The sequence below is a fragment of the Ursus americanus genome, chromosome 14, assembly GCF_024610735.1.
Source record: "Ursus americanus isolate L20-20 chromosome 14, mUrsAme1.1.p, whole genome shotgun sequence".
In the NCBI taxonomy this organism is placed as follows: domain Eukaryota; kingdom Metazoa; phylum Chordata; class Mammalia; order Carnivora; family Ursidae; genus Ursus; species Ursus americanus.
The window spans coordinates 31,022,714-31,049,804 of NC_142140.1; the positions used below are offsets into that span (position 1 = coordinate 31,022,714).

Below are 27,091 nucleotides of genomic sequence, written 5' to 3' on the forward strand. Positions count from 1 at the left end.
GGATACTTCCACTGATACAGAAATCTACTAACAGTGCAGTTTTCTGATGGGAAGCCATCTAAGTGATGGCAACTTGAATACTTTCTATGACTCAGTGTCTACTTTCTAGCAGAGGCTCATTCTACTAGTGGGCAGATCTCATCCTCAGCCAGGTCTTACTTACATTGAACAGAAATTACCCCTCTCTAACATCTATGCATATGCTCATGTCCGCTCCTTAGAGCCCATGGAAGAGTTCAACTCTAGCTTCCCTACGGTAAATACTTGATGGCTGTCCTATCGTAGCTCCTCATCTCCAAGCTTGACATTTTCACACTACCCCAATGTAAAGAATGTAAAACATTCTTTTATATGACGTCATCCTGACAGCTCTTCTTTCCATGCTCTCTGGTTGCCAAGGACCCTCAATGTATGAATAAAATCATATAACATTTCTGCAACATCCAAGAGGATGTTGTCTAATTCTTACTCTTACTAATTCTCACCTAGATGCAATATTTCTATTAACATGGACAAAAAACTGTGTGAGCCCTCTCAACAATGCACTTTGGTGTAGAATTAAAGAGCCCAGATCCCCTGGGTTCATATACTGTCTCCTCCCTTTACTAGCTCTGTGACTTTAGGCAAATAATCCCTTCATGACTCAGTTTCCTTATCTGTAAAGGAAGAATATGCACAGTGCCTATTCCACACAGTTGCTGTGAGAACTGTATAATAATATGTGTAAGGAGCTGAAAATAGCACCTGGCACATGGTAATTGTTCAATGAATGTCAGGCATTAGTTTGGAATGAACTAAACACCATTGTCCTTTATGTGACTTTCTATTCAATTTCATCATGAATGTCTTGATCACATGTTCAGTCTACAGATACCTTTTATTGTCCTGATTACCTCACTCAACAAGTTAGTTATCCTTCTTAGGCTTGTGTTATCCACAAATTTGATAATTATGGACTACTCGTCTTCAAGATAATGAAAATGTTGAGTAAGATAGAACCAAGGAGAGAATTTGAGGCATCCACAGAGTGTTCTTAAATTACAAAATGATTTTCTGCCTTCTCATTTGAGTTAGATATCATTAGTCCTGTTTTTCAGATGAAGAAATTAAGACCCCAAATTGGAAAGGTGCTTGCTTAAGGACACAAAAAGAACAAGTGATTAAGCCAAAACTGAAATCTAAGAACGCTTGTTACCTCAGTGTTCTTCAGAGACAATTGATCAAAGAGCTAAAAACTCACATCGACTTTATCTTCCACATTTTTAAAAATCTTCTCCATATGGCATAAAGGAGGCTCAGTGAGAACACCAACTTGGGAGTGAGACCAATATGTTTTGGAATCTCTCAGTTCCACTGCTCAGTCACTAAGATAACTCTGAACGTGTTGATTTCCCTAAGGCTCAGTTTTCTCATTTGTAAAATCAGTACAATAATAATACCTACCTCACAGGTTTGCTGTAGGGTGAAATGAAATAATACATGTGAGGTGCTCATCACAGTATCTGTGCATCCACTATATGCTAGCTGTAATAATTCTCACTCTTAATAATATTATCCATGAGAGATCATCAAATACCTTACCGAAGTCACAAGTATTGCTTCTCTTGGCATCATCCTGATTAAACTACTTGCTTTAAAATAAAATAACAACAACAATAACAAAATCCTTGAAAGTCAACCCATAGGTAGATCTGGGTTTGGGGACTACAATTCCAATTTCCAAAGTTATATCCCTGAATTTTCCCAAAGTTAAAGATTAGTGTCCACTTTTAGAGAGAGAAGACTACTTATAATTTATAAATTACAGTTCTTCTCACACCAGTTCTACAGCTAATATTTCAAAACCAATGAGATTTAATCACCACAATTATTATTATTATTATTATTGCTTCTACAGGCTGAACTGCGATGCTATAGGATGGTTTCAAATATTGTGATGACCAGATCGAATCAGTTTTGACACAGTTTTTCCATGACCAAAGCTGTACTCTAATTTTAGTCATCCCATACAGGTGGTCCCTGGCCACTAGTTGTGAGAGAGACTGGTTAAAAATAAATAAATAAAATGAGTGTGGATGCTAGCATTTACCATCCCCACTACTGAAAATACAAATTCAAAGCATGTCAGTACCAATTGTAGGTCTCTGGCACCAACTGGACACCCAACAATCATAGATGACAAAGGATTCACTGCTCCTGTTTGCCTGGGTCTCAAGAAATGGGGGGGAACCTCATAACAAAAACAATTTGCCTGGATACACCATGAGAACCAGGGCTCATATTCATCCCAATATTCATTATACAGATTGTATGTGAGAAAAGAGTAAGCCCACAGTAACATCTTAAGGAGACATCTTAAGGGGAAATAATAACCACTTTTATTTGCATATGTGCTCTTACTTTTGCCTTATGTCTGAAAAGTGATTATCACTTGACAGAAATAAAATTGTAATAGCGTGAATATAAATTTAATGTGAGATTCAAATACAATATTAATATTTATTTTGTGGAGATAAACAGTTGCAGCACATCTGAATATAAAATGTATTATAAATCAAGCCAAGGACTCACAAACTAATCCCATTTTAAATATATTTATTCAATGTGTCAGAGAATGAGGCAGTGTCAATAATTTGGCACCAAGGGCTTCCCTTGCAGGAGTGGGAAGGAAGTCCTTGAGAACATCACTATTCTACCTCCATGTAGGGGCTGTGCCCTAGAGGATCCTTGAAAAACGAAGCTGACTCTAGGGGCTTCAGCTCTGAAGGGTTCTGGAGACAGAGAAATGATAAGAAGGAGCAGACATGGTATAATCTGAGAGTCTTTTTCAGGTGGCTGCTATCAGTAGACAAGATTGAAAAGCAGCCTGCCACCAAGCAGATGAAGATGCAGGTGAGCCCAGGCATACAGACCACCGATGTCTAAGGGAGACTTGAGTGGGGGTGGCAGGGAGTCAATTCCAGGGGAAGCAAATTATACCAATGCCCTCCTGTCACAGACAGGATAAAAATCTACCTACAGTGAAAGAAAAGGCAAGATCTGCCCCAGGCTGTCCGGAATGCGTTTCTGGACTGGCTTGGCTCCTACCAGAGCCTTTCCCAACAACCTGGGCTCCGCCTCTGTGAGTGAAACTTTGCGAGACGCGAAACTGCCATTCTCTATCTTAGCTTCACGTCTGTTTCCTTCCTAGGCAGCAACCTGCTATTTTGTATGCATTTTCCTTTATTTCTCTTTTTATATCCCCCCCACCACTAGTTCCAAAAAAATCCAAAAAACAAAAGACTCTTTTCTTCACTACTATATCCCTAGACTCTGCCAGAGTGCCTGGCACCCACCAAGTAAATTTTCATTAAGTATTTGTAAAGTAATGACCAAATTCTCTACCGATGGTACCTATAAAGGAACATCTTAAGCCAGGGATGACATATATGCTTTACTGTGTGTGTCAAGTGTGATGAGTCACCAGCGACTTCCAGGAGAAGGTAAATCGAGGCTCCATGGAAGCATGCCGCTCAGCTCTGCAGCTAAGAACGAGGCAGCAGACCCCTGCCACTCCTATCTTCCACCCTTGCTAGAGCAACTACAGTGACTACAACTCCGGTCACACGTTAAATTGGAATGAGGTGTGGGAAGGGGGTGGGGGGCAGGCATCTGTAATTTTTAAATCTCCCTGGGTGATTCTGATGTTTGGCCGTGGTTGAGAGCCATGGAGCTACCTACTTCTTGGGAATTTGATTGGCCAATCCCAACAGCAGGCCCTGATTGAGAAGGGAAGAGGGACGTCTGAAAGGCGAGGAAGCCTCTAGACCAGACACTGCTCAGAGACTCAGGCCAGTCCACCTGCTCCACAAGCGTCCATCTGTGCCCTCAGCAGCCACAGAATCGCTGCTCTGCCTCTGCGTGCCAGCCATGTGCCCTCCACTTTCTACAATAATCACTGCTTCATAACGGCAAAGCCATGGACTTCTCAGTGCTAAATGGGGATAAGAAAAGAACATTTATTCAGAAATTCTTGATTTATGGTAAACCAGATGTAAGCCTCAGGAAGAACGAATCTCATGTGTGCAGTGGAAATTTTTGTACAAACCCACAAAATGTCCAAGAAAAGTAAATAATGAGTGTCTAACTTCCCTCTGTATAATTTGGCTAATTATACAACTCTCACATTATAACAGCGCTTGGGTAAACATAATGATCTTATTTGCCACAAATTCCCTAGGTTTAGTTAACCAGTTACTTTTCTAATGCTTCAGGTATCATTAAAGCCATCCTATAATAAATGTTGGATCAGTATGTTGTACACCTGAAACTAATATAATATTGCATTGTCAATTATACTTCAATAAAAAAAGCCATCCTCATTTAAGAATAAGCAGATGTATGTCATAACAGAGCTCCAAATTTAACCCCAGATACCTAATAAATGTATAAAAGGGAAAAAATTATCTTTTCCTAATATGCTATTTAATTACAAGGTTTGAAAAAGAAATAATACATGCTAATGATGAAATTAAAGGCTTTAAGATCTAATTTGATTACATTCTGTGAACATTGGTTATAACTTGACTTGCAGCTAAATTTATCAGGATGCTTTTCCCATTCGCATGGGGCTAAAAGCAATTTTCAAGCAAGAGGCTAGAGTCACGGTGGATTGTTAGTGTTGGATAACTTTTATCAAACAGCACCTCGTGCTCTGGATCTATTAGCTGGCAACAAGCAGACACCAAGCTAAGATGATGCCCATAAATAGTGCCATTAACTTCTTGCATCGAAGACAAAGGTGTCTAATGGGCCAGTATCCCACACTTTCCCACAGCAGCAGGGCTTGCTTTACAATGGGTTATTATGCTAATAGATTGTAAAATAGTATACAAGAACGTGGCTTTAATGTATTTACCCCTGTAGACAAGGAGGGGGAAAATGCTTTGCAAGCAATTATCATGACTTATTACACTATCTAAAAAACAATTACTGTAGACTCATGTGTTTCCGTTTTCTAAGTTTATTACCGTTCACATGCACACAGTGAAAATAATCGAGCGAGCCACTCAAAACCGCACTTACAAACAGAGCACCTTGAGTGAGGGGATGGGAAGATGTATGCATCCAGCCCCTCTCTGCTCCCCCCCAGCCATTGTTTTCCCACTCCAGAAAGGACTTTTCTTCTTGAATGCACCAAGTACTTTTAAGAAAGGAATTGAACAATGGCTGTAATTTAGAATGCAATTAGGTGAGCCACTCTTCCTTTTTTTACCTCCAGTTACCCACAGCAACCTGCACACAGCTACCACCTCCCCCTCTCAGTCCCAGCTGTTATTCTTGAATACCAGATCAGGGCAATGTAACTCAGCCGGAGAAGCCGAGTCTAAGAGAGGTCTCCAGAGGAATCTGGCTAAACCAAAGCACTTCTCAACCCTTCTGCCTTGCTGACAACATCTGTTAGGCCGATTCCCTGGGGCTTTATGCATCTTCATTGAAAACTCTCCAGACTTAAAGTTCACAATAACTAGTCTGCCAACTCTCTTCTCTGGTGTGTCTCAAAAATGTATGCCCCATGAAAGGGAACTGACTCTGTGAAAATGGACTAAATGAACAGGGTCTTTTCGAAACACAAGTCTGACCATGCCCTCCTTGTCCACTTCCCTTAAAACCTCTCATTACAGTCTGTAAACCCTGCATGATCCAGTCTCTGCTTACCTCTATCTCTTTCTTACCAAGTCCCTCGATTGCTTCCACCACAGGGCCTTTGCACATGCTGTTTCTGCTGCTCATAAAACTCTCCCTGCATCTAGTTAATACCTAACCATAACTTCAGACTTCACCTTAGGTTTCCTCCCTCTGACCTCCCTAATGAGTTAGATCCCTTGCCCTACCTCCCCCCTGCCCCTGTTATTTTCTCAGGATACTACATTCCTCTCCTCCAAAGCCTTTACTACATTTGCAAATTTAACCCTTATATATACTTATTTGTTTCACATTGGTTTTCCACAGCAGACTCCAAGCTCCATGAAGGCAGTAATCCAACCACTTTATTTGCCATTATTTCCCCACTAGAACAGTGTCCAGTGCATAATCAGTTCTCAGTAAACATTTCTGAATGAATAAATACATGAACAAAGTTAGAAAGATAAAAATAATCACTAGCAGGCACCAGACTCACTAACACAGAGCATGCATCCTGGGAGCTGGTGAGGGATAGACCAGTGTAGATAATGTAGAAACAACTGTAGTTGCTATTCACAATACAAGATAAATTATAACAATTTTGAAGGAAGAAATAAACAAAGATGAGAGAATGTGGAGGATTTTGGAGACAGAAAGCCTAGAAACTAGGTGACAAATTGAGTTTTAAATTGGGTGTGTGTTGGGGGGTGGTAATCAGCAGTGTCCAATATAGCATGAACCAAGAAGAACAGCTCGGGAAACAGCAGAGAATTTGTCTAGGAGGTAAGTGAGACAGCTAGCCTGACTACAGTTTTCAGTGGAATATTGGGGATAGGTGCCAGATGTAAGGTGCAGGGACGTAAGAGGAAATTGAGGAGAGACAGAAATCAACCAATACTTGCCAGCCACAGCACTAAGTGAAGAAGTGCTTCAGCACGGAGGAGATGGCTCTCTGTGAGAGGGGAGAGGAAGAAACCCACAGGGAGGGTGGTGGGCAAGCAGTAAAAAGACCAGGAAGAGCCTACGTGACCAGAAAGCAGGCAGGGAGCAAGGACTCTCAGGAAACCACAGGAGGCAGAACGCAGAGAGGAGGATTCGTGGAGGGAAGAGGCAGACTCCTCCCAGGAAAGTACTAGCAAGGAGAGGGAACAGAAAAAGAGGAACGAAGAAGTGGCGAGAGGCACAGAGGAACCAGTGGGGCAGCCTTAGTCTGCGCCCGGAAGAAGCAAGGACTTTGTCTGTAAGCCTAGTCTGGAGAAGGGAAAGCTGTGGCACGTTCCCAAGAAAGGAAGCTTGGGACACAGGCTTTTCACGCTTTGTTCTGCAAAAAGAGGAGGGAAAAGCAACCTCTCCCGCTCATGTTAAGAAGGCAAAGACCTATTCTAGGGCAGGGTAGGAGGAGAACTTCTAGAAGTGGTGTGTTCGGAAGCACCAGCTGCCGCCAGAGTGCTGAGCTCCCCTGGAAGATCACTCTGGGCCATCTGTCAGGGGCAGGGCTGAGCATCAGTAACAAGGACAGCCACCCAACGGCCTGAGGAGACCCCGTGCATCTCCACGGCGGTATCAGGCGCTTTCGCCAGGATGTGTCAATTTGGGAACCTCGCTCTAATGAAATGATGGATGGCCAGGCGGAGATGGAGAACCACGGTCCCTGGGCCCTGGAAGGCCTGGCCGTCTGAGCCACACTCGGCCCTGAGGAAGGCCTGCACGGCTCTCCTCAGGTGGAACGGCCATCATCAGGGAGCATTAGGAGAGGAGGGCATGCGCGCAGGAGCCACACACAAGTTGGCAGCTCTGGAAAGGGGGGTTGGGGGGGAAGAAGAATTACTACTGACAGCCCCAGAGTTTTTTCCAAACATACTTTTAATTGATGAGCCCATTATATCCTTTCTAAAGGCATTTTTAAAACTTAATAAATGACTGCTTACTGTGGAGCACAATACAATCCCTTACAAGTTAAGCTGTTCTCGTGAATCACTTGTAATTACTGGGCATTTTCAAGCCCAGGGGATGTATAACTATATTATTGTATTCCTGTGATTTTATGAAGTCAAGACAAGGAAACAAATCATGGTAACTGAATTAATCTCTTCACCAAGAGCTCATAATAATCAGCAGAAAACTTAAAAATCCCATAAACAAAAAACAAACAAAAAAAATCACATTTAAATCACCAGGTCTTTTTCTAACTACTACTTGGTTTGTTTACTCCCAAAAAGGAGGGTAAAAGAGGAGAAGGTGGGAAAGAGAGAGAGAGAAGGATGGGAGGAGGGGGCTGAGGGTCAGAGATAGGGAGAGAAAGGGGGAGAAGGGTGAAGGCCAAAGGGAGAGGGGGAAGAAAAGTGGGGGGGTGAAGAGAGGAGGGAAGGAGGAAGGAAAGAGAGGGAGAGAGGCAGGAGATCATATTAGTTTCCTAGGGCTGTTATAACAAATTTCCACAAACTTAGTGGCTTAAAACAACAAAAATTTATTCTCTTACAGATCTGGAGGTCAGAAGCCTAAATCAAAGTGTTGGCAAGATTGTGCTCCTTCTGGAGACTTCACGGGGAGAATCTGTTTCCTTGTCTTTTCCAGCCTCTAGCAGCCACCTGCATTCTCTGGCTCATGGCCTTTTCTTCCATCTTCAAAGTATATCACTCCAACCTCTGCTCCCTTTGTCCCATCTCCTCCTCCTGCGTTTCACCTTCTTGCCTCCCTCTTATGAGAAGCCTGGTGATTACACAGGGACCCCCCCCCAGATAATCCAGGTTAATTGCCCCATCTCGAGATTATTAACTTAATCGCATCTGTAATACGTTTTGCCATGTAAAGTAACGTATTCACATGTTGCAGGGAGTAGGATATGGACATCTGCGGGGGGGGGGGGGACATTATTCAGCCTGCTACTGGCATTTAAAGAAAGAGGGGGAGGGGTTCCAACTGAATGTGAAAGTTATGTCAAATGGGACCTCTGTGCCATTTTGATATCAAATGACCTTCAGGTCATGTTGTAAGAATGGGTTTTTTAAATCACCCTCTCTAGAACAGATGCAGAATGTGCCATGTTGCCTTTTCAACAATTTTTTCAAAACACATTCACACCTATAATCTGATGTTCTCCTCCAAACATATCTTGTCAGATAAGAAAGACAGTTTATCACTAGTTGCAAATAAGAAAAGGCTGGCCAGCGTGCAGCCCCTCCCCCACCCGTTACCTAGGGAGCCACCAGCAGTTCAACAGGACCAGCCTGCCTCCAGACAACTGTCCACTTCTCTTTCCATGGCATGACACTTGGCTGGATTTTTATTACAGCTTTTTGTAAGGAAAAAAATAGATGAAATCAAAGCCTCTTAGATCTTTCAAATCATTTGAAAAAAAGATCATATAGTTTTCCCTCCCCTACCCACATGTTTTTCCTGCCAAGCCAATTCCTGTGATCCAGGCATGGTCACTCTGCACAGATTCTTCCAGGGACATGGGGGAGCTCACTACTGCAAGTTAACCTACTCACAGGCACTCCTCTGCAGGGTCCATTTCCAAAGATAGCCCTAGCGAGTCCTGGTGCCAGCATGAAAGTGGTCTTACGTAGAAGTAAGGGTGAGGCAGGATGGCATACAGGTGTGGCTCAGGGTCAGAGGTCATCCCGCAGGACACATCTCCACAAGCAGTCCATTGGCAATTCACTGGGCAGTCTGCACCCCAGAGTCCTTTTCCTTTTTATTCATCTGCCACTAACTTGTTGAATGGTGTTGGTTTAACTGCCCCCCCTCCACCCGGCCCTTTTAGCTGGAGCTGGTCCAAGGCCAAGCTTAGCAGGACGCCTTTGCATGATGGTCAAGGAGATGGAGCACGAACCCAGCCTAGCTGCTACCTACTTGACGTCAAGCAAGTCCCTCCATCTCTCTGAGCCTCAGTTTCCTCAACTATAAAATTGGGAGAGTAAACCTCCCCTGCATCATAGGATCATGAAGATGATAAGGGAGATGGTGGTGCAAAGTGCTTAGAACGGTGTCTACAATAGTAGCTCTTACTCCAGGGACCTGAACTCTTTTTCCATGTTCGTCTATCTAGCTTTTTGTCCTCCCACACCATATGACATTAGGACTGGGTATATCTTCCCTCAGCAAAAGCCCTTTGTTCCACCTTTGCAACCTCTCAACACATAAACACACACACACACACACACACACACACACACACACACATCATAATTGCCATGCTTATCAATGCTCTCAGGATGCTTCTAGTTCATTCAGCACTTTGCTGTGCTGGGTGCACTGGGGCACACAAGGAAAAATAAGAGTCTGCCTTCTCAGAGTTTTAGGTTTAGACAAAGAGAAGGTCCATGGGCAAATAACTATAATGCAAGATAAAGTATCATAAGGTTCTAAGACAGATTTGTATAAATAATGTGCTATGAGTTTCAGAGGCTAGGGGAAAAACAACACTGGCTGAGAGTGGGAAAAAGGGAGTTATAAAAGTCCCACTCACTGGCCTTTACCCAAAGATGCTGATATGACAAAAGAAAGAGCATTGCAGGCCAGGAGGATACTTATAGCGACTGGACATTCTTGATATATTTGCTAGGACCCAATCCAGTCCTTCACTTTGCAGACCCAGAAAACTGATTTTTTTCAGGAGCCTGAGAGTGGAGCCGGCACTCAAGGTAGACTCACATTAACTACACTCAGTAGCCTGATGTATAACAGCAGATGGTCAATATATGGCTTCCTTTGAGCAGTACTTGGATTACAGTAATCACATCAGAATGGCCATTGTATATTTTCCCTGAAAGCAAATCAAAAAGTTAATGACTGACTCTGAACACAGACGAAGGAGTTATGTAACTCTGTGATTGTTTTTTGACATGAGGATAAGATGTCTGATACACTTAAGTTTCTTCTAGCAAGTACAAAGGACAAGATGCCTTCTTTCTTTTTTCTTTTCATGACTGACTAACCTACCTCTTTCTGACTGACCCACCCTTCTTTTTTCCCTAAGTTAATTATTTTAATTACATCATATCCATTTTGCTGATCTGGGAACCAGCCCATCTCTTTGAAACACTTTTGTATATCTCTAACCAGACTCACAACATTCAGAGAGAGAGAGAGAGGTACCACAGTGGGTGGTAAACAGGAAGATGCTGTAACTTAGTGATAATGACACCGCTGAGCCACTCTGCTGACCCTCCTCATTATCCATTTGCTTTTCCACAAGGAAGGGATTGCCAGGGCCTTGTCTTTCCAAGATGTAGCTGCTGGGAGAAGTATTTGGGGGACAAAAATGACTTGGAGTCCTCCTAAATCAGAGGAGCATTTTCTGACCCACAGTACATTATATCTTAGTTCCCTCTGTATAAAACTCAGGAGAGCTGTGCTCTTGGGAAAGGAGGAGTGGATGAAGAGATGTATGGATAGGATGGGAGAGAGAATAACAATAAACATGGCAAAATGTTCCTGTACCCCTGTGTCACCCTGTCATGCTCCTCCTCTTCAGCCATAACGTGACAGCCTCTGGGAATCTTCCTGATACCTCAGAGTTAACCCCTCCTTCCTCTGTGCCAGGGGTCAGTAAACATTTTCCAGAAAGGGCTAAATAGTATGTCTTATAGGATTTGTAGTCCATATGGTCTCTGTTCCAACAACAATCAATAACACTCGTTTCAAAAATGTGAATTTGTCCCAATGTGATTAATATATTCGGGAACGATGTGAGCATAACACAAATTTCATGTTTGTTTATGTGCAACTTCCTCTCTGAGAAACACTAGGTGAAGGTGGAAAACTGCACCCAGCTGAAACAAGACACACCGGGATACACAGGCCCCGCATGCGCATACGCGTGCCTCAAACACCCACCCTTGGCCTCCAGCCACATGATACACAACTCACACTACAGCTTCCCGCTAGATGTCAGATACGCCTTCTTCCACCACTGAAGAGCTCACAGGCTGAAGCCCCTCTGGAAGATGCCGGGTCTTTTTATGGGTAAACTGCTATATTTATTGTAGTATATGTTCCTTAACCATTTAACATGTGTAAAATAGTGATGTCATCTTATCAGCCTCCTATCAGTTCTTAATATTTGTCCCTGACCAAGTGTTTGAACGTTGTCCTCAATGCCATTTTCCCCATATGCCCTGTGGATTTTATGGCACAATCTTGCATCAAGTAGTGATTTTTAGGATCATGTACCATGTTAAAGCACAACAGACTGTACTCAACTCTGCCATTTTAGGGCAAAAGCGGCCGAAAATACATCAACAAATGAGCATAGATGTGTTCTAATGAGCTTTATTTACAGAAACAGGCACCAGGCCAGATTTCACCCATGGCCTTATTTTGCTCTGTGTTCTCTCTCTACCCTGTATGGGGATTTAGTTGTGGCCCTTAGTATCTCGATGGTGATTGATTGATTGATTTAAATGTCCCTCTCTCTCCCAGTAGGCCATAAGCTCCATGGGGGCTGGGTTCTCTTATTCATAGCTTTCCTCAGCACCACGCACCGGGCCTGGCAGGCCACGGGCTCCCAGAGAGGTCTGCTGAGTAACCTATCCCAGAGGAGAGGTAATCCCCTCTTCCAGCAGATATTCCAACCCCAAAGAGCAAGAGTTTTCCCCATCTAACACCCACCCCAGCAGGAGCCTTTGACATTCAGATTCAGATATGAGTAATAGTTATTAAACCCCATCCTCCCAGCATACAGGAGTTAAGACTGTGATTTTATGTAATTTTATGCCCTTCCTCCAGAGAAAGCTGAAAGGTATGCATGTTATCTCCATTTCATGAGTGAGGGAATGAAATCTTAGTGATTTCCTAACTGCCCCAAGTCACACAGAGCAGAGCCGGGTGTGTTCACTGAATGCTGCGGCTCCACAGGACAGATTGCGGAACCTTGCGTGGGAATGATGCCCTCGCACTGACTTCCTCTTCCTCCCTCTCCATGGCAAACATGTTACAGAGCTGACTTGTTAGGTAGGCCTAACAAAAAGAAATGCAAAAAGAGGAAACCTGAAAAAACCTACAGAAAGTTTCTTAAAATCTATTGATTATATAACAGTAACCTGAACAAGGAAGCTTTAGAAACAAAAGAGATGCTATTTCTGGGACCTAGAAAAGGTAAGAAGCCAGTACTCAACCCATTACTCAATTTTTAGAAGGCTCTGGGAATTCTTTGGTTCTTACTCAATTGATTTGGTTTTATAGAATGACGTTGGTGTTTTTTTCTTGGCCATAAACAGTTCCTATACTTTCTTTACAGAATGACAAAGGGTTTAGCTTCATCGGATTTGCTTTAACACATCATAGCAAGAAAGCATTTGTTCGGCCCATTCTTCATTTATGTAAGAGATATAAGCAACGACGAATAATACCCTCTTGTTTGAACTGGCAAAATTACCATCTGGAGTCTGCAAATGTAAGTCAAAGGAATTTCTGGAAAAAAACTGAATGTTCAGAACCCACCTGGTCCCCATTATTGCTATGGAGCCTTGTTCAAAGGCCTGTGACCAGCCAATTCCCAAAGGTCTGCGACGTCGGTGAGTGGTCCAAGGCACTTCCTTGTAGACCACCCTGGCCATGCCTGGCTCTTAGCAGAGCATGTCACCAACAGCCCTAGGGAAGGGAAGGTTTTCTACTCCTTGGTATGCTTCTGCCCTGGCTGGATGCCTGGAGTGCAATGTGTACACAATCCATTTTATGAGACAGATGGAAATTGAGTTATAGCAAATAAATCATATGGCACTTCTTTTAGTGATGTCTTTCTACAGGGAATCTTCCTGTTGACTAAGTGTGGCCTTGTACCTCCTTGATTAGGCACACAGATGTTTTGTTGATATTTGACTCCTGTGAGAAGTTTCTTATTTAAAGACTCTCTGGAGCTTCTCAACATGCAGGGCTCTGCCACTTAGATACTGTGAGACGTTTTGTGAATTGGTTATTATAACCACATTCCTTCTGTAGACACACACCCATTCCAACACAGGCACAAATATACAACTATGCCACCAAAACCATCCATGCCCCCATATGTCTCACACCCTACCCTACCCAAATGTTTCATGCAAAAGTTGGAGCTTATAAAAAGCAGATAATGACTTGGACCTATAGTTCAAGTATTTCTCTTGCCATTCTCCAAATAGATGCAGTCTCTGAAAGCCAGACAACGCATACCAAAGAAGTAACAACACTGGAACTGATGAGGGAGCAGAAGGCAAGCTGAGGACAAAGCACAAGCTGACACCCCCCACCCCCCACCCCCCACCCCAGCTCCTAGGTGGTGATGCGGTTTGGAATATAGGTGAGGTTCGGTGGGGTGGAGTCTAGAGCCAACGACCAAGAAAGAATTCTTGAGGGGCGCCTGGGTGGCACAGTGGTTAAGCGTCTGCCTTCGGCTCAGGGCGTGATCCCGGCGTTCTGGGATCGAGCCCCACATCAGGCTCCTCCACTATGAGCCTGCTTCTTCCTCTCCCACTCCCCCTACTTGTGTTCCCTCTCTCGCTGGCTGTCTCTATCTCTGTCAAATAAATAAATAAAATCTTAAAAAAAAAAAAAAAAAGAAAATTCTTGAGACATCTTTGGTGCAAAATGGTGGTTTATTAAAGCAACGGGACAGGACCTGTGGGCAGAGAGAGCTGCTGCCCCGGGGTTGTGAGGGGTGGCTGATTATAATACTATGGGGTTGGGGGAGGTAAGGAAACAGGGAGGTTGAGAAAATACTTTCATATGTTAAAGAAGACTCACAGGATAGCTTGCCATTGTCAAGTTAAGGTTGTTTTTCCCTCTAGCAAGGCATTAGCATTGAGATGGTTGGGAGCTTCCTGAAGAATGTCGCACATGTCCCACCCAGATGTGGGGGGTAGGGGGAGGTTGCAGGGTGTCAGCTTATGCTTTGTCTTCAGCTAACCTTCTGCTCCCTCATCACTGGGATCTGTGAGACATTCCCCAGGTACTCCCGGCAGCCATAAAACTAAAGGAAGGAAAAATGAATGGTTAACTGACAGAGATCACAGTGCTGCAAGACATGAGTCTCCCTCAGTTTACCAAGGTCTTAGGGATTTACAAGGAAAAAGCATTCTTACCAATAGCCTAACTTCCAGAGACCCATAACTCATTTTCCTGTAGCCCTAACATCACCCTCCCATCATGATGTGGGAAACAAAGGTAGAAGGAAATGTAAATAAAATAAGAGTTCCTTAGAACCTGCAACCCATTGACAAGTACTTGAGGCAGGCAGAGTATAAGTTCCTCCAGGAAGCTCCCAATTTTCTTAATGTTAATACCCTGCTAGAAGGAAAACCAATTTTAGCTTGACAACAGCCAGGCCTCCAGGATCCTGGAAGTCTTCTTTAGCATATGAAAGTCCTTTTGGACACCCCTCTTTTTTCCTTACTTCCAGGACTCCCAAGTTGATAATGAGCCACTCCTCAAAACCCCAGTGCAGTAGCTTTTTCTGCCCACAGGTCCTGCCCCCGCGCTTTCATAAAATCACCCTTTTTGCATCAAAGACATTTCAAGAATTCTTTCTTGGCCATGGGCTCCAGACCTCACCCACATTCAAATATTACCTCAGAATCAGGCCCATCAGAGATAGAATTCCAGTTTTCCCAATGCATTGTTGAAGAGCCAGACCTATTTACTGAGGGGAGAAGGTAACACAGGCATGTTTAGCGATGCAACTATAGTGTTTTGAAAACAGAGTATCAGATCTAGCAAAGCAGACTAACACAGATTGTGAGCACCCATGGCATGCCATGCACTCAACCAATTCTTTTATTTAATTCACAAATCAAATGAAGAAATGGAGGCTCAAAGGGATGAAGTATTTTGGCCCAGACCTTCCGGCTCAGGAGTGGCAGCCCCGCGGTTCCAACCAGGCAGGTGGGTCTGGCTGTCGAGACTGGGCTTCGTTTTGCCGGGGTGCCTCTTGCCTCCTCAAAGCCAATTATTTAAAATGTAGGCAGTTACAGAAGAAGAGTACTCGTGAATAGACGCAAACAACACAGGACTGGAATTCTGAGGAGGCTCTGCGTGCGGCAGAGGCGAGGCATAATGAATCAAGCGTCGGCAGTGGTTTACAAATACACATGAAGGGGGCCTCCTGAACAGGCCCTACTAGAGTCCGAGAAGCTCTCGAGATTAAACAACACTGGTGCGCAGACGGCAGAGAATTCCGCCGCTTTTCTGAGACCACAGTATGAAAAGGAGCCAAACAGGTGAAGCCTTGGATATGTGCCAAACCCATTCCAGACTAGACAGAAAAGACAAATAGAATAGCCAAATCCTTGCACTTCAGGACTTTAAACAAAGAGTGGAGATTGACTGACTGGAGTCAAGTCTTTCGATGAACAAAAAAGAGTCAGCCTTGATTAACACTCTTTTGCATCATCAAAGGGGGACAGGTCAAAATAAGGTAATGGCAAGGTATTGATTGGCCACACATTGCTGTTAAAGGAGTCACCTGCCAGAGGAAAGGGGGCAGCTTTCTTCCCTGAGGGGGTCATACCATAGCTAGAAGCTTCTGCCATTCCATAATTCTTAATAAAAAGCTTAATCTCTCTGCAATGACTTTTAAACTCCCATGATTTTCTCTAATGACACAGAGGGAGAGCAAAATAAAGTCATCATTCTTTTCTATTTTTTGAGCAAAACTTTTCTTGATTAGGGGCTAACTGCCTATTGTTTCATCACTACCTAGGGAGACTGTGGCTGGAAGGCCCTCTGACTGCACATTAGAATCTCCTGGTGACCTTTTTTTAAAAAAACAAAAAAACAAAAACAGTGATTCCCGGCCCCGCAACAGACCAAATGGAGTAGAACCCCTGGGAGGGCTGAGCCCGGGCACCTGAGTTTTTTAATAAGCTCCCCTGGTGATTCTAATATTCAGGAGGGTAAAGAACATCAGGATAGTGCTAGGCACCTAGGCTTTGTCAGAAGAACTGAATCAGCAGTTTGGGATTTGAATTCTGACTTCACTGCCCACTAACTGTGACGATGGGCAAACCATGGCCCTTTCTAAAAGTCAGCTTTCTCTCCAGTGAAAGAAGATCTTCAGGTTGCAAGGGACAAATGACGTAGTGTGCAGAAGACTTTTATAAGCTATGAAAACACTAGAAATAGGAAGTATTACCATTATGTCTATCATAATTATAACCATATAATATGTTTTATGGATAAATATACTGTAAAACACCTTTAACTCCTGTAAGACTTTTATTCTGAGATTGAGTAAGGCCATCTTACTCTGGCCAATGTGGGGGAATAAATAAAAATAATTGAGATCTCCTTAAACTTTTAGAGGCAAGAAAACACAAAGGATAGTTCTCTGGAAGATAGAAAGGGACATTCCTTGAAGCTAGTAAGTCACTGATTTCCCCTCAGGCTCCTATTACTAAGGAGCTTATTGTCCTAAGGAAAAGGTTTCTCCTTGGGTCACAGCAGCAAGGTCTTGTGCCAGTAACTGAGGGACCTGTAGGTTTTGCCTCTCAGGAGGCAAGGACGCTTCATTATTCCTAAACAGTCACTTATTGATCACAGGGTAGGATGAGAAAGCAGATGCTTTATCTAAATTACCTCTGATCAATTGATTTGAGAGGTGTTGAAGATTAAGTGATAGGCAGGGGTTTGCATGAAATTAGCAAAACAACATAAGCTATATTCCTGATCAATCAGCCAAAATCTCCTAAGGGGGGGATATCACAGATATATTCAGCCCAGGACCATGTCCTATTAGAAGTATTGAAATGCAATACTCAACAACATTGGATGATGGCTTTGAATAACAACAGAAATACAACGCTTGTCTCCTGTTTGACTCCAACGCACCAGGTGGAAAAAGGACGGTGACAACCAATATTTAGGAGGCTCTGTGAAGTGTATGAGGTTAGTGAGGGAACCAGAGGCCCAGGGATGATACTGCCAGCCTGTCAGTGCCAGCAGGAGAACCTGAGGCCTGCCAACTCGCCTGCTCTGGTTGCAGCGTTATTGCACAGAATGGAAGAGACAGTGCAAGAAAGGGATGTGTATTCAAGTGCCCAGCCTTCCCTGAGGCGTCACTTATCATAACATCTTGCACACCATCAAAACGTGCATTAACAGGGAGTTAAGTAAACTGTCATGTGACTCTAAAGGAGAACACCAAGGAGCCATTATGTTATAGAAATGTTCTTGATATGGCTAGTTTTGACACTATATAAGCTTTAAAAAAAACCGAGCTGTTTTATATGATGCCTTTTTATACAAAATGACATATGTATATAATATGAAAAATACTGAAGTCATTCATTTATTCATACCACAGATATCTACTGGGTGCCTGCCACAATTCTAGACATTGGGGAAATAATGGTAGAAAAACAAAAGCCCCAGTTTGATGGAACTTAGGTTCTAGGGACAGGATACAGGAAATAAAAATGTAAATATACAGTACACCAGATGATAATACATGCTATGGAGAAAAATAAAACAGAGGAGGGGGAGTAGGAATTGCCAGGAAAGAAGCTTCCCTGCATGTAAGGAAGCCTCATTGTTAACAGAGACCTGAAGGAAGTGAGGGGCAGAAAAAGCTGTTCTGATGATTGGGATGAGGGTGCTTGATAAAGGGAAGAGCAAATGCCATTAACTTTGACAGTATATTCAAGGGACAGCAAAGAGTGGCAGGAGAGAGTAAGCAAGAAGTTGACAGATGAGCTTGCAAGTGGTCAGAATGTGTGTGTGTGTGTGTGTGTATACATATATGTGTGTGTATATATAGATATATCTATATATATATATATGGCATCCACAATCATTTAGGGTTTTTCCACATGGAGATGAGCAGCCATGGGAGGGCTTTGAACAGCTGTGGGATATGACCCGTATTAGGATGAAAAGAGTGACTCTGGCTGCTGTGTTGAGAATGTTCTGGGAAGAGGTGAAAGCAGGGGAGGGGTTGGGAGGTCACTGTAATAACCCTGGCTAGCCATGACCATGCTTGCACTGGGGTGGGGGGGGTGTACACAGGGACTGAGAAGGGTCAGGTTCTGGGGAATTTTTCCACTGCAGCTGATGTGGTTTGCTCAAGGGTGTGGGTGTGAGGTAGCCAAGTAGGAGGACTCCAGGGTCCAGGCAGCCCAAGCTCCTAAAAAGCAGACAGGAAGAGGACTGAGAATTGAGCTTTGGAAGTGGGGGCCCAGGCGGTGTGGTGGAGAAGAAACCATGGCCGAAGAGGACTGGAGAGAGAATGGGAGGAGAGAAAACCACAGAGAGTAAGTGGAGATGACTCTTCTGAAGAGTTTTTCCAAGTAAAAAATGGAGTGGTAGGAGATGCGGGCTCCAGCAAGTGCTGCAAATCAAAATGCTAACAGTGACTGGTTGTAGCTAGCAGGAGTTTCAGTGAATTTATGACTCTCCTCGGCCCCCCAGTTGGTGCAGTGTTGGTGTTTTTAAGTTTTCTGAGTGAGCCTGCATTCTATTCATAAGTAGAAAAATAAAGTATTTTTTAAAGAAAAATGCTCAGTGGGTTAAGCGTCTGCCTTCGGCTCAATCATGATCCCAGGGTCCTGGGATAGAGCCCCAAATCGGGCTCCCTGCAGGGAGTCTGCTTCTCCTGCTTCTCCCTCTGCCACTCCCTTGCTTGTTCTCTCTGCCTCTCAAATAAATAAATAAAATCTTAAAAAAGAAAAGAAAAGAAAAGAAAATATTAGGTCCTGGCGGCAGCTGGCTGGCTCAGTGGGTAGAGCGTGTGCCTCTTCATCTCGGGTCTTGAGTTCAAGCCCCACATTGGGTGTAGAGCCCACTTAAAATTAAAAAAAATAAAGAAAGAAAAAATAAATACTAGGTCCTGAAAAACATGTCTTCTTCACTTATAGAAGATAAGCTAAACAAAACAGAAAACTAACTTAGAATCAAAAACAGAAAAGGGGGAAAAGGAGGAAAAAGCATTGTCTTCCTATGAGTCCTATCTACACCTGCATTTATGTAACTTAAAACTGCAAGCTAGAAAGTAATTCTGTATCTGCATGTGTGTGTGTGTGCACACACATGCACAAATATGAAAGAATAAACTGGAAGGATTTTCATCCAATCCACAGTTGTGGCTATAGTTGGATGATGGGTAAAGGGGAATTGGCCAGCGTGTGGAGCAAAAGGACACTTCGGTTTTATTTCTGTTTATTTTTGGTTAAAATGAAAAAAACTTAAAGCAAATGTGAAAAAAAGAAATGCTCAAAATAATAATTTCCGGTAGTGAACACATTGTTTGTCGTGTTGTTATTCTCTAGGCTCTAAAAAAAATCTCAGCACATACACCAAAAAAATCATACCTGCTCCTCTCCCACCACAACCTCATCCCATTCCATCTCTTCCAACCCTCTCTTGGTTTCTGGTGGAATCTACTTATAATAAAATCATATGACGGGTATCAAAGCAATCCATGAAATTAAGATTTAAAAATCAGCTTTTTAGCACTACTCACTTGCTTACTCGTTCACTAAATATTGTGTACCATTGTACACAAACAAGATATTTCCCTTGTAATTACATCATGATGATCAGAATAAAAAACTTTTAAAAACCAAATGCCACAGTCTATTAAGAAGCTGAGAGTTGAAAACATAAAAGGCAAGAAAGGAAGAGCGAGTAAATTCACCAGTAGGAAGCGAATTCAGGCAATTCCATGTGGTGGATAGGATTCTGATGAGATTATGACTTGCGATAAATCTTATGTAGATAATAGTTTGGAGTATACATTAGCTGCTAAATCCAAATGCAAGAGCAAGAAATGTGTACACCTTGCTGATTTTTTTTCAAGATTCCTTTCTTCCATTATAGGAGTAACTGTTTTGTTTCACAAGGCAACATAAAATTCTTTCTAATGTGAATGTCAGCAGCAGCCTTTATGGCCAATCAAAAGGAAAGGGAAAAATGATTAGTGGAAATGTAGAAATGTTAAAATTGTCTTTAAAAAAAAATTCAAAATTAGAAGCCAATAAATTTCAGCAGGACTGGAATGGAGGTGTGCACCTCTTACCATCCCCAGAATTTCTAATCACCTTCACTGACCCCACTGCAGACCAGAATTTTCCCAGAAGAAAGCAGACAGAGATGTTTTTAGAACAGTATGGAGCTCAGCAAACAAGAGAATTTTGGTCCAGAAGCTTGTGACGTCACATCCTACCAACCTTCACTAATGGAGGAGGACACTAAGGAAATAATAGTTCTGTGAGGGTCAGACCACAGAAAGAGCTACAGACAGGACTGGGAGCCCATGCTTTCTCCAGACTGAGTGCATTTTAATTCTCTCTTACGGAGGTGACTACGTAACCCAATAGCCAACCTCTTCAGCATAACTGAAACCAAGGCTCTCATATATTTACAGTTTCTCCTCGGCTCATCAGGCCACACATCACTCTCACTCTATCTTCTGCTCTCTTCTTTCTAAACAACCTTTTCTCCCGTCAAATATATAGTCACAGACTACGAAAAGAGCAGTCTTATAAGGTACTCCCCTCAAGAGCTTTAGAGTATTCTACAAAGATTAAAAAGTTAAAACTTAAGTGATATAAGATTAACCTGAAAGAATATTCTCAATGAAAAATGTTCCCTCCACTGCCTATGATTTCCACCATTAAAGATGGAGTAAAGGCAGAGTCCCTCAGATGAATTCTCCGTAAGAAATTATGATAGGTTTTTCAATTCAAAAATCCAATTTTTTTAAGAAAGCATACCCCGGATCTCCTGGATGACCATTATCTAGCAAGTACTGCTATGCAAATTCAGAGTCAGTACTTTTATTGAGATCCACAATAATATTTTCATTGTCTTGGGCAAATAAGAAAATATCAAGTATTCAAGAAAGGTAAAAACCAAATTATGTCAGAGAATCCTCTATGAACAATGATGGCAAGGGAAGAGAAGGAAGGATTGAGTCATCACACAACAGACAGTATAGGTATGTGAAACTCCAATTCCCAGAGTCAGCACCATACTCCAATTTTCTCAGCAATTCCACTTTCAGCAAAACCACATCACCTACTACATTAAATTAGTGTACTTAATTTGAATTTTATTCACTTATGGATTGTATTTAATTTGTAAATTTGTTTTCTTTTTATCTCTCAGAAGAGCTACAAACATAAGGCATTTATAAGCAGTTTAATGTTTATATGTACTCATGTAACAAGTTAATAAACATAAGTCAACACAGGGCAGTCTATAAAATTTTATTCCTTAAAAAGGGGTCTATATATTGTTCCATTTTGAGAAACACTGAGTTAAAGAAATATACACTGAATATTACTTGCAGGCTGAATAACTGCCTCCCAAAGGTGTCCTCATCCCGACCCCTGGAACCTGTGAGCATGTTACCTTCTACAGTAAAAAGGACTTCGCAGGTAAGATTAAGTTAAGGATCTTGCGACAAGAAGATTATCCTGGATTATCCAGGTGGGCCTGATACAACCATTAAGGTCCTTACAAGAAGAGACAGGAGATCAGAGTGAGCAATAGACATGAGGACAGAAGCAAGAGTTTGGAGGAATCCAAAAAAGCCAAAAAGGCAGGGAGCTTCTAGAAGCTAAAAAGGGCAGGAAACATTTTCTCCTGAAGCCTCCAGAAGGAGCACAGCCCTGCCAGCACCTTGATTTGGGACTTCCGATTTCCAGAGAATAATCTGTATTGTTTTAAATTTTCGGTAATTTGTTAGCGCAACAATGGAAACTAATACACTACTTGATCCATTTGTGCTGAATGATCTTCAGATTAGCGCATGCCACTGTGTTACCCAGAAAGCAGATCCACTGCCCTTTGTAATCACCTAACAGGCTCTCAGATTATGAGAAAGCAAAATCAGATTTCAATGGAGGAAAGAGGGTGGGAAATGTGGAAGTGCAAATAAATCCAGGTGTAGTGCCCCACTGAAGGCTCTTTGTTGGAAAAGAAACAGTGCACAGGTACCAGGTTTCTCAGTACTGAGTGGGGGTTTGCAGGGAAGGAAAGGTAGCTGGGAGTCATGGAACAGCCACCCAAAGGAGACGGTGACTGGACAGGAGAAAACAGTACTGGAGGCTTTGACTGCCCAGCCACCTTTGCAGTTTCTCTGAGGCCTGACCCTTGCCTCTGAATCTTTAAATCTGTTTTCACACACTTCTCCCAGCATTTATGTTCCCAGGTTAAGTGAGGCTCCCCAAAGATCTGCTCTAGAGAAGAAAGTGGATTCTGACAGCACTTAAGAGTTAAGGCAAATCAGAGCTCCCCCAAGTTACAAGCAAGCCCAGAGCACCACAGAGACCAACAGAGGAAGTTCTCCTCTGGGTCCTGACTTGAGAGATTGGGAAAAGAAATCTGGTCAAGTAGTGAAGAGAAGGGCTATATGCACCCCAATGTTCACAGCAGCATTGTCCACAATAGCTAAATCGTGGAAGGAGATGAGATGCCCTTCAACAGATGACTGGATTAAGAAGATGTGGTCCATATATACAATGGAATATTACTCAGCCATCAGAAAGAATGATTATGCAACATTTGCAGCAACATGGACGGGACTGGAGGAGATTATGCTAAGTGAAATAAGTCAAGCAGAGAAAGACAATTATCATATGGTTTCACTCATTTATGGAACATAAGGAATAGGAAGATTGGTAGGAGAAGGAAGGGAAGAATGAAGGGGGGGTAAACAGAAGGGGGAATGAACCATGAGAAACTGTGGACTCTAGGAAACAAACTGAGGGCTTCAGAGGGGAGGGGGGTGGGGGATTGGAATAGGCCGGTGATGGGTATTAAGGACAGAACATATGGCATGGTGCACTGGGTGTTATACGCAATAATGAATCATGGAACATTGCATCAAAAACTGGGGATGTACTGTATGGTGACTAATATAACAAAATAAGAATTATTAAAAAAACAGAAAGAAAGAAATCTGGTCAAGAACCAAATATGGCCTGAAATAATTGTGCAGGAGGCAATAGAAACTGAATATGAAACACCACTGTTCAGTTATTTTATCCTCTAAAGGGATTGGGAAAAGCAATTATTCCTTAAGGGTCTTCAATGATGCAAGCAAAAACCAAACAAGACTCACAGTAGCTGACAGGGAGGATAACAGCAACAGAGAAAAGGAAAGCGTAAGTGTCCAGTAGGAAGTAAGGGTGTATCTTCCATCCCTGAATTCTCTTGTCCACACTCTTGCCACTTCCACTACTTCCCGGGTCTCCTCCCTCTTCACACCCCATACTCTAGGAGGCAGGATGAAGTTGTTTTCAAGGATCAGTCCTCTGATTCTCTTAGGTTTGATCTCCTTCTAAACACACTCAGGCCAGAACACACTGGTTCACTGTACAGAGAAGTACATTACAACTGTTGGTTTCAATGAAATTAGAGTTAATGATCTTCTGTGTTGTCACTCAATACTTTCCTGTTGAACTCACATTGGTATTTAACCAAGAACATATATTATAGGGCACTGAAGTACCATTTTATTATGACTATCACTTAATAATCTAAGAATAATGGATTACCTAAAAAGACAGAGATTCCAATTCTGTTCTAGAGCTTAAAGTCATCTCCTATCAGGAGCCTATTTTAAGTAATGGAAAATCTAGTGAGACTGTAACTACCCCCTCACAACATAAAATATTTAGAATACAAGTGTTGGATAGGGAATTCTGAATCCATTCTAAAGATGCTTTCCACACTTTAAAATACGATATCTTATTTTTTTTAAGTGTTTAAAGTGGTTGGTGAGGGGCACCTGGGGTGCCCAGTCAGTGTCTGACTCTGGATTTTGGCTCAGGTCATGATCTCGGGATCCTGGAATGGAGCCCAGAGTTGGGCTCTGTGCTCGGCAGGGAGTCTGCTTCTCTCCTTCTCCCTTTCCTTCTGCCCCTTCCCCAGCTCAATCCTTCTCTCTCAAATAAATAAATAAATAGATATAAAGTGGTTGGTGAGTATTACCACCTTCAACATGAGCCAACATTTCAGAAGCAAATTCCTTAAATTTTAGCTACCCCAGAATCCATGGTAAATTTAAATTCAACTAGAGTATGTTTATATCATAGGATCTAAGAAAAAAAATTCTGAAGATCATAACAGTAGTATCTATAAAGTATTTAGGAAAAAATGATTTTCTGATAGGACACTGGCATTCATTTGAATGATACTAATTACAAAAATAAATGGAGTCTCATAAAACCAGAGCACACTGGAATTGGAAGGGACCTAGAGTTATTTATTTAATCATTCAGACTTGAGTATGTTGCCTCCACCATAATTCCAACTAATGATTGCCCAGACCTTCCCTGGACACCACTACAGAAATGGGATGTACTCTAATCTCTGGCAGCTCATTCTTCCTCATTCTGAGACAACAGTCCTTCTGGGTGTCCCTTCTTTTCACCTTAGGTCACATCTCTGCCCTCTGCAGACATGCACATTGCATCTTCCCCAAAATGAGACTCCCCAGAGTTCCCCTCTTTGACCTCTGCATACAAAATCTAGTTTGGAGTCTCTCACCATTATCGTTTCAGTACTCCAGGTCACTCTAATCTCTTACTGCTCCTCCTGTCATCTGGGGTCCACCACTCAACCTGGTATTCCAGGGAAGGTTTGGCCTTCCACTTGCAGCATTTGTAGAGCATCAGAATTTCTGTAAAAAAGAGATATAATTACATTCACTAGATATGATCTGTAAATCAGATTTGCCATTGAGAATGGCTGACCCTCCAATGAGCCCAAAATTTGAGGGATTTTTTTCTCTATTGTTCCTTTCTTAAGTCCAAATTGTCTCTTGAAGTCATCCTGAGCTATAAAAGTCAAAACAAATCAAAATTAAGATTGCCCAAAAATCACCTCCAGCAATACAGAAAAAAAAAAGTCAAACATGATCAGGTGTATCTTCTTCGATGTAAAAATCACTGAAAAACAAACTGAAAAAAGAGACTCAAAAAACAAGCTGAAAAATCATGAGACTTTTTTTTTTAAGATTTTATTTATTTATTTATTTGACAGAGATAGAGACAGCCAGCAAGAGAGGGAACACAAGCAGGGGGAGTGGGAGAGGAAGAAGCAGGCTCATAGCGGAGGAGCCTGATGTGGGGCTCGATCCCATAATGCCAGGATCACGCCCTGAGCCAAAGGCAGACACTTAACCGCTATGCCACCCAGGTGCCCCAAGAGACTTTTTTTTAAAGATTTGTTTATTTATTCACTTGAGAGAGAGAGAGCACACATGAGTTGGGGCAGGGGCAGGAGCAGAGGAAAAGGGAGAGAGAGAATCTTGAGCAAAGTCTGCTCTAAACGCAGAACCCGATGCTGAGCTCCATCTTGCCACCCTGAGATCATGACCTGAGCCAAAACCAAGAGTCAGACACTTAACTGACTGAGCCACCCAGGTGCCCCAATCATAAGAGACTCTTAACTATAGAGAACAAACTGAGGGTGAATGGAGGAAGGTGGGTGGAGGACGGGCTAAATGGGTGATGGGTATTAAGGAGAGCACTTATTGTCAAGAGCCCTGGGTATTATATGTAAGTGATGAATCATTTAATTCTATACCTAAAAGCAGTTTTACCATATATATTAACTAACTAGAGCTTAAATAAAAGCTTGAAATAAAAAAATTACAAATGAGGGGCGCCTGGGTGGCACAGCGGTTAAGTGTCTGCCTTCGGCTCAGGGCGTGATCCCGGCGTTATGGGATCAAGCCCCACGTCAGGCTCCTCTGCTATGAGCCTGCTTCTTCCTCTCCCACTCCCCCTGCTTGTGTTCCCTCTCGCTGGCTGTCTCTATCTCTGTCAAATAAATAAATAAAATCTTTAAAAAAAAATTACAAATGAAAAAAATTTCAAAATTAAAAAAAAATTTAAAAACAAGATAAAAATGTCTCCTAACTTGATAAATGTCCTTTTACAAACTTTTCCAACTGAGAAGAAATTGAAAGTAGAGTCATTCTTGTGAATGAAATAAAGAAAATATTATTTTAATATTTTCTACTTTCAAAACAAAGCCTTAATTTACTATCAAGATAGGCCAGGCTTCAAAACTATTTATTTAGGGGCGCCTGGATAGCACAGTCGTTAAGCATCTGCCTTCGGCTCAGGGCGTGATCCCGGCGTTCTGGGATCGAGCCCTGCATCATGCTCCTCCGCTGGGAGCCTGCTTCTTCCTCTCCCACTCCCCCTGCTGTGTTCCCTCTCTCGCTGGCTGTCTCCCTGTCAAATAAATAAATAAAATCTTAAAAAAAAAAAACTATTTATTTAATACTCTTGTTCTTAACACTCAGGACTTCTTAGTGCTAGAGTGGAAGGAGACCCACGACGATGGGGAGAAGCCCAGTGAGCCTACATCCTGATGGTGGACACAGTGGTGAGACCCAAGCTCATGATGGGAGCCAGGGGCAGCTGTCTGGCAGGTGCCTTGGCTCCTGAGAGAGCAGTTCACTACTGTTCCAACACTACATTTTGTAGTGAAA

The 27,091-nt window shown here is 42.5% G+C and overlaps 1 long non-coding RNA gene across 4 annotated transcripts in view; it reads right to left on the reverse strand.

Moving 5' to 3' along the window:
- Positions 1–27,091, reverse strand: part of LOC123798808 (uncharacterized) — a 587,079-nt gene that overhangs the window by 394,010 nt on the left and 165,978 nt on the right. For all 4 annotated transcript variants that reach the window (XR_015726659.1, XR_006781406.2, XR_015726658.1 and 1 more), the window contains exon 5: positions 25,135–25,267. This is a non-coding gene — a long non-coding RNA (uncharacterized LOC123798808). The remainder of the gene's footprint in view (positions 1–25,134; positions 25,268–27,091) is intronic.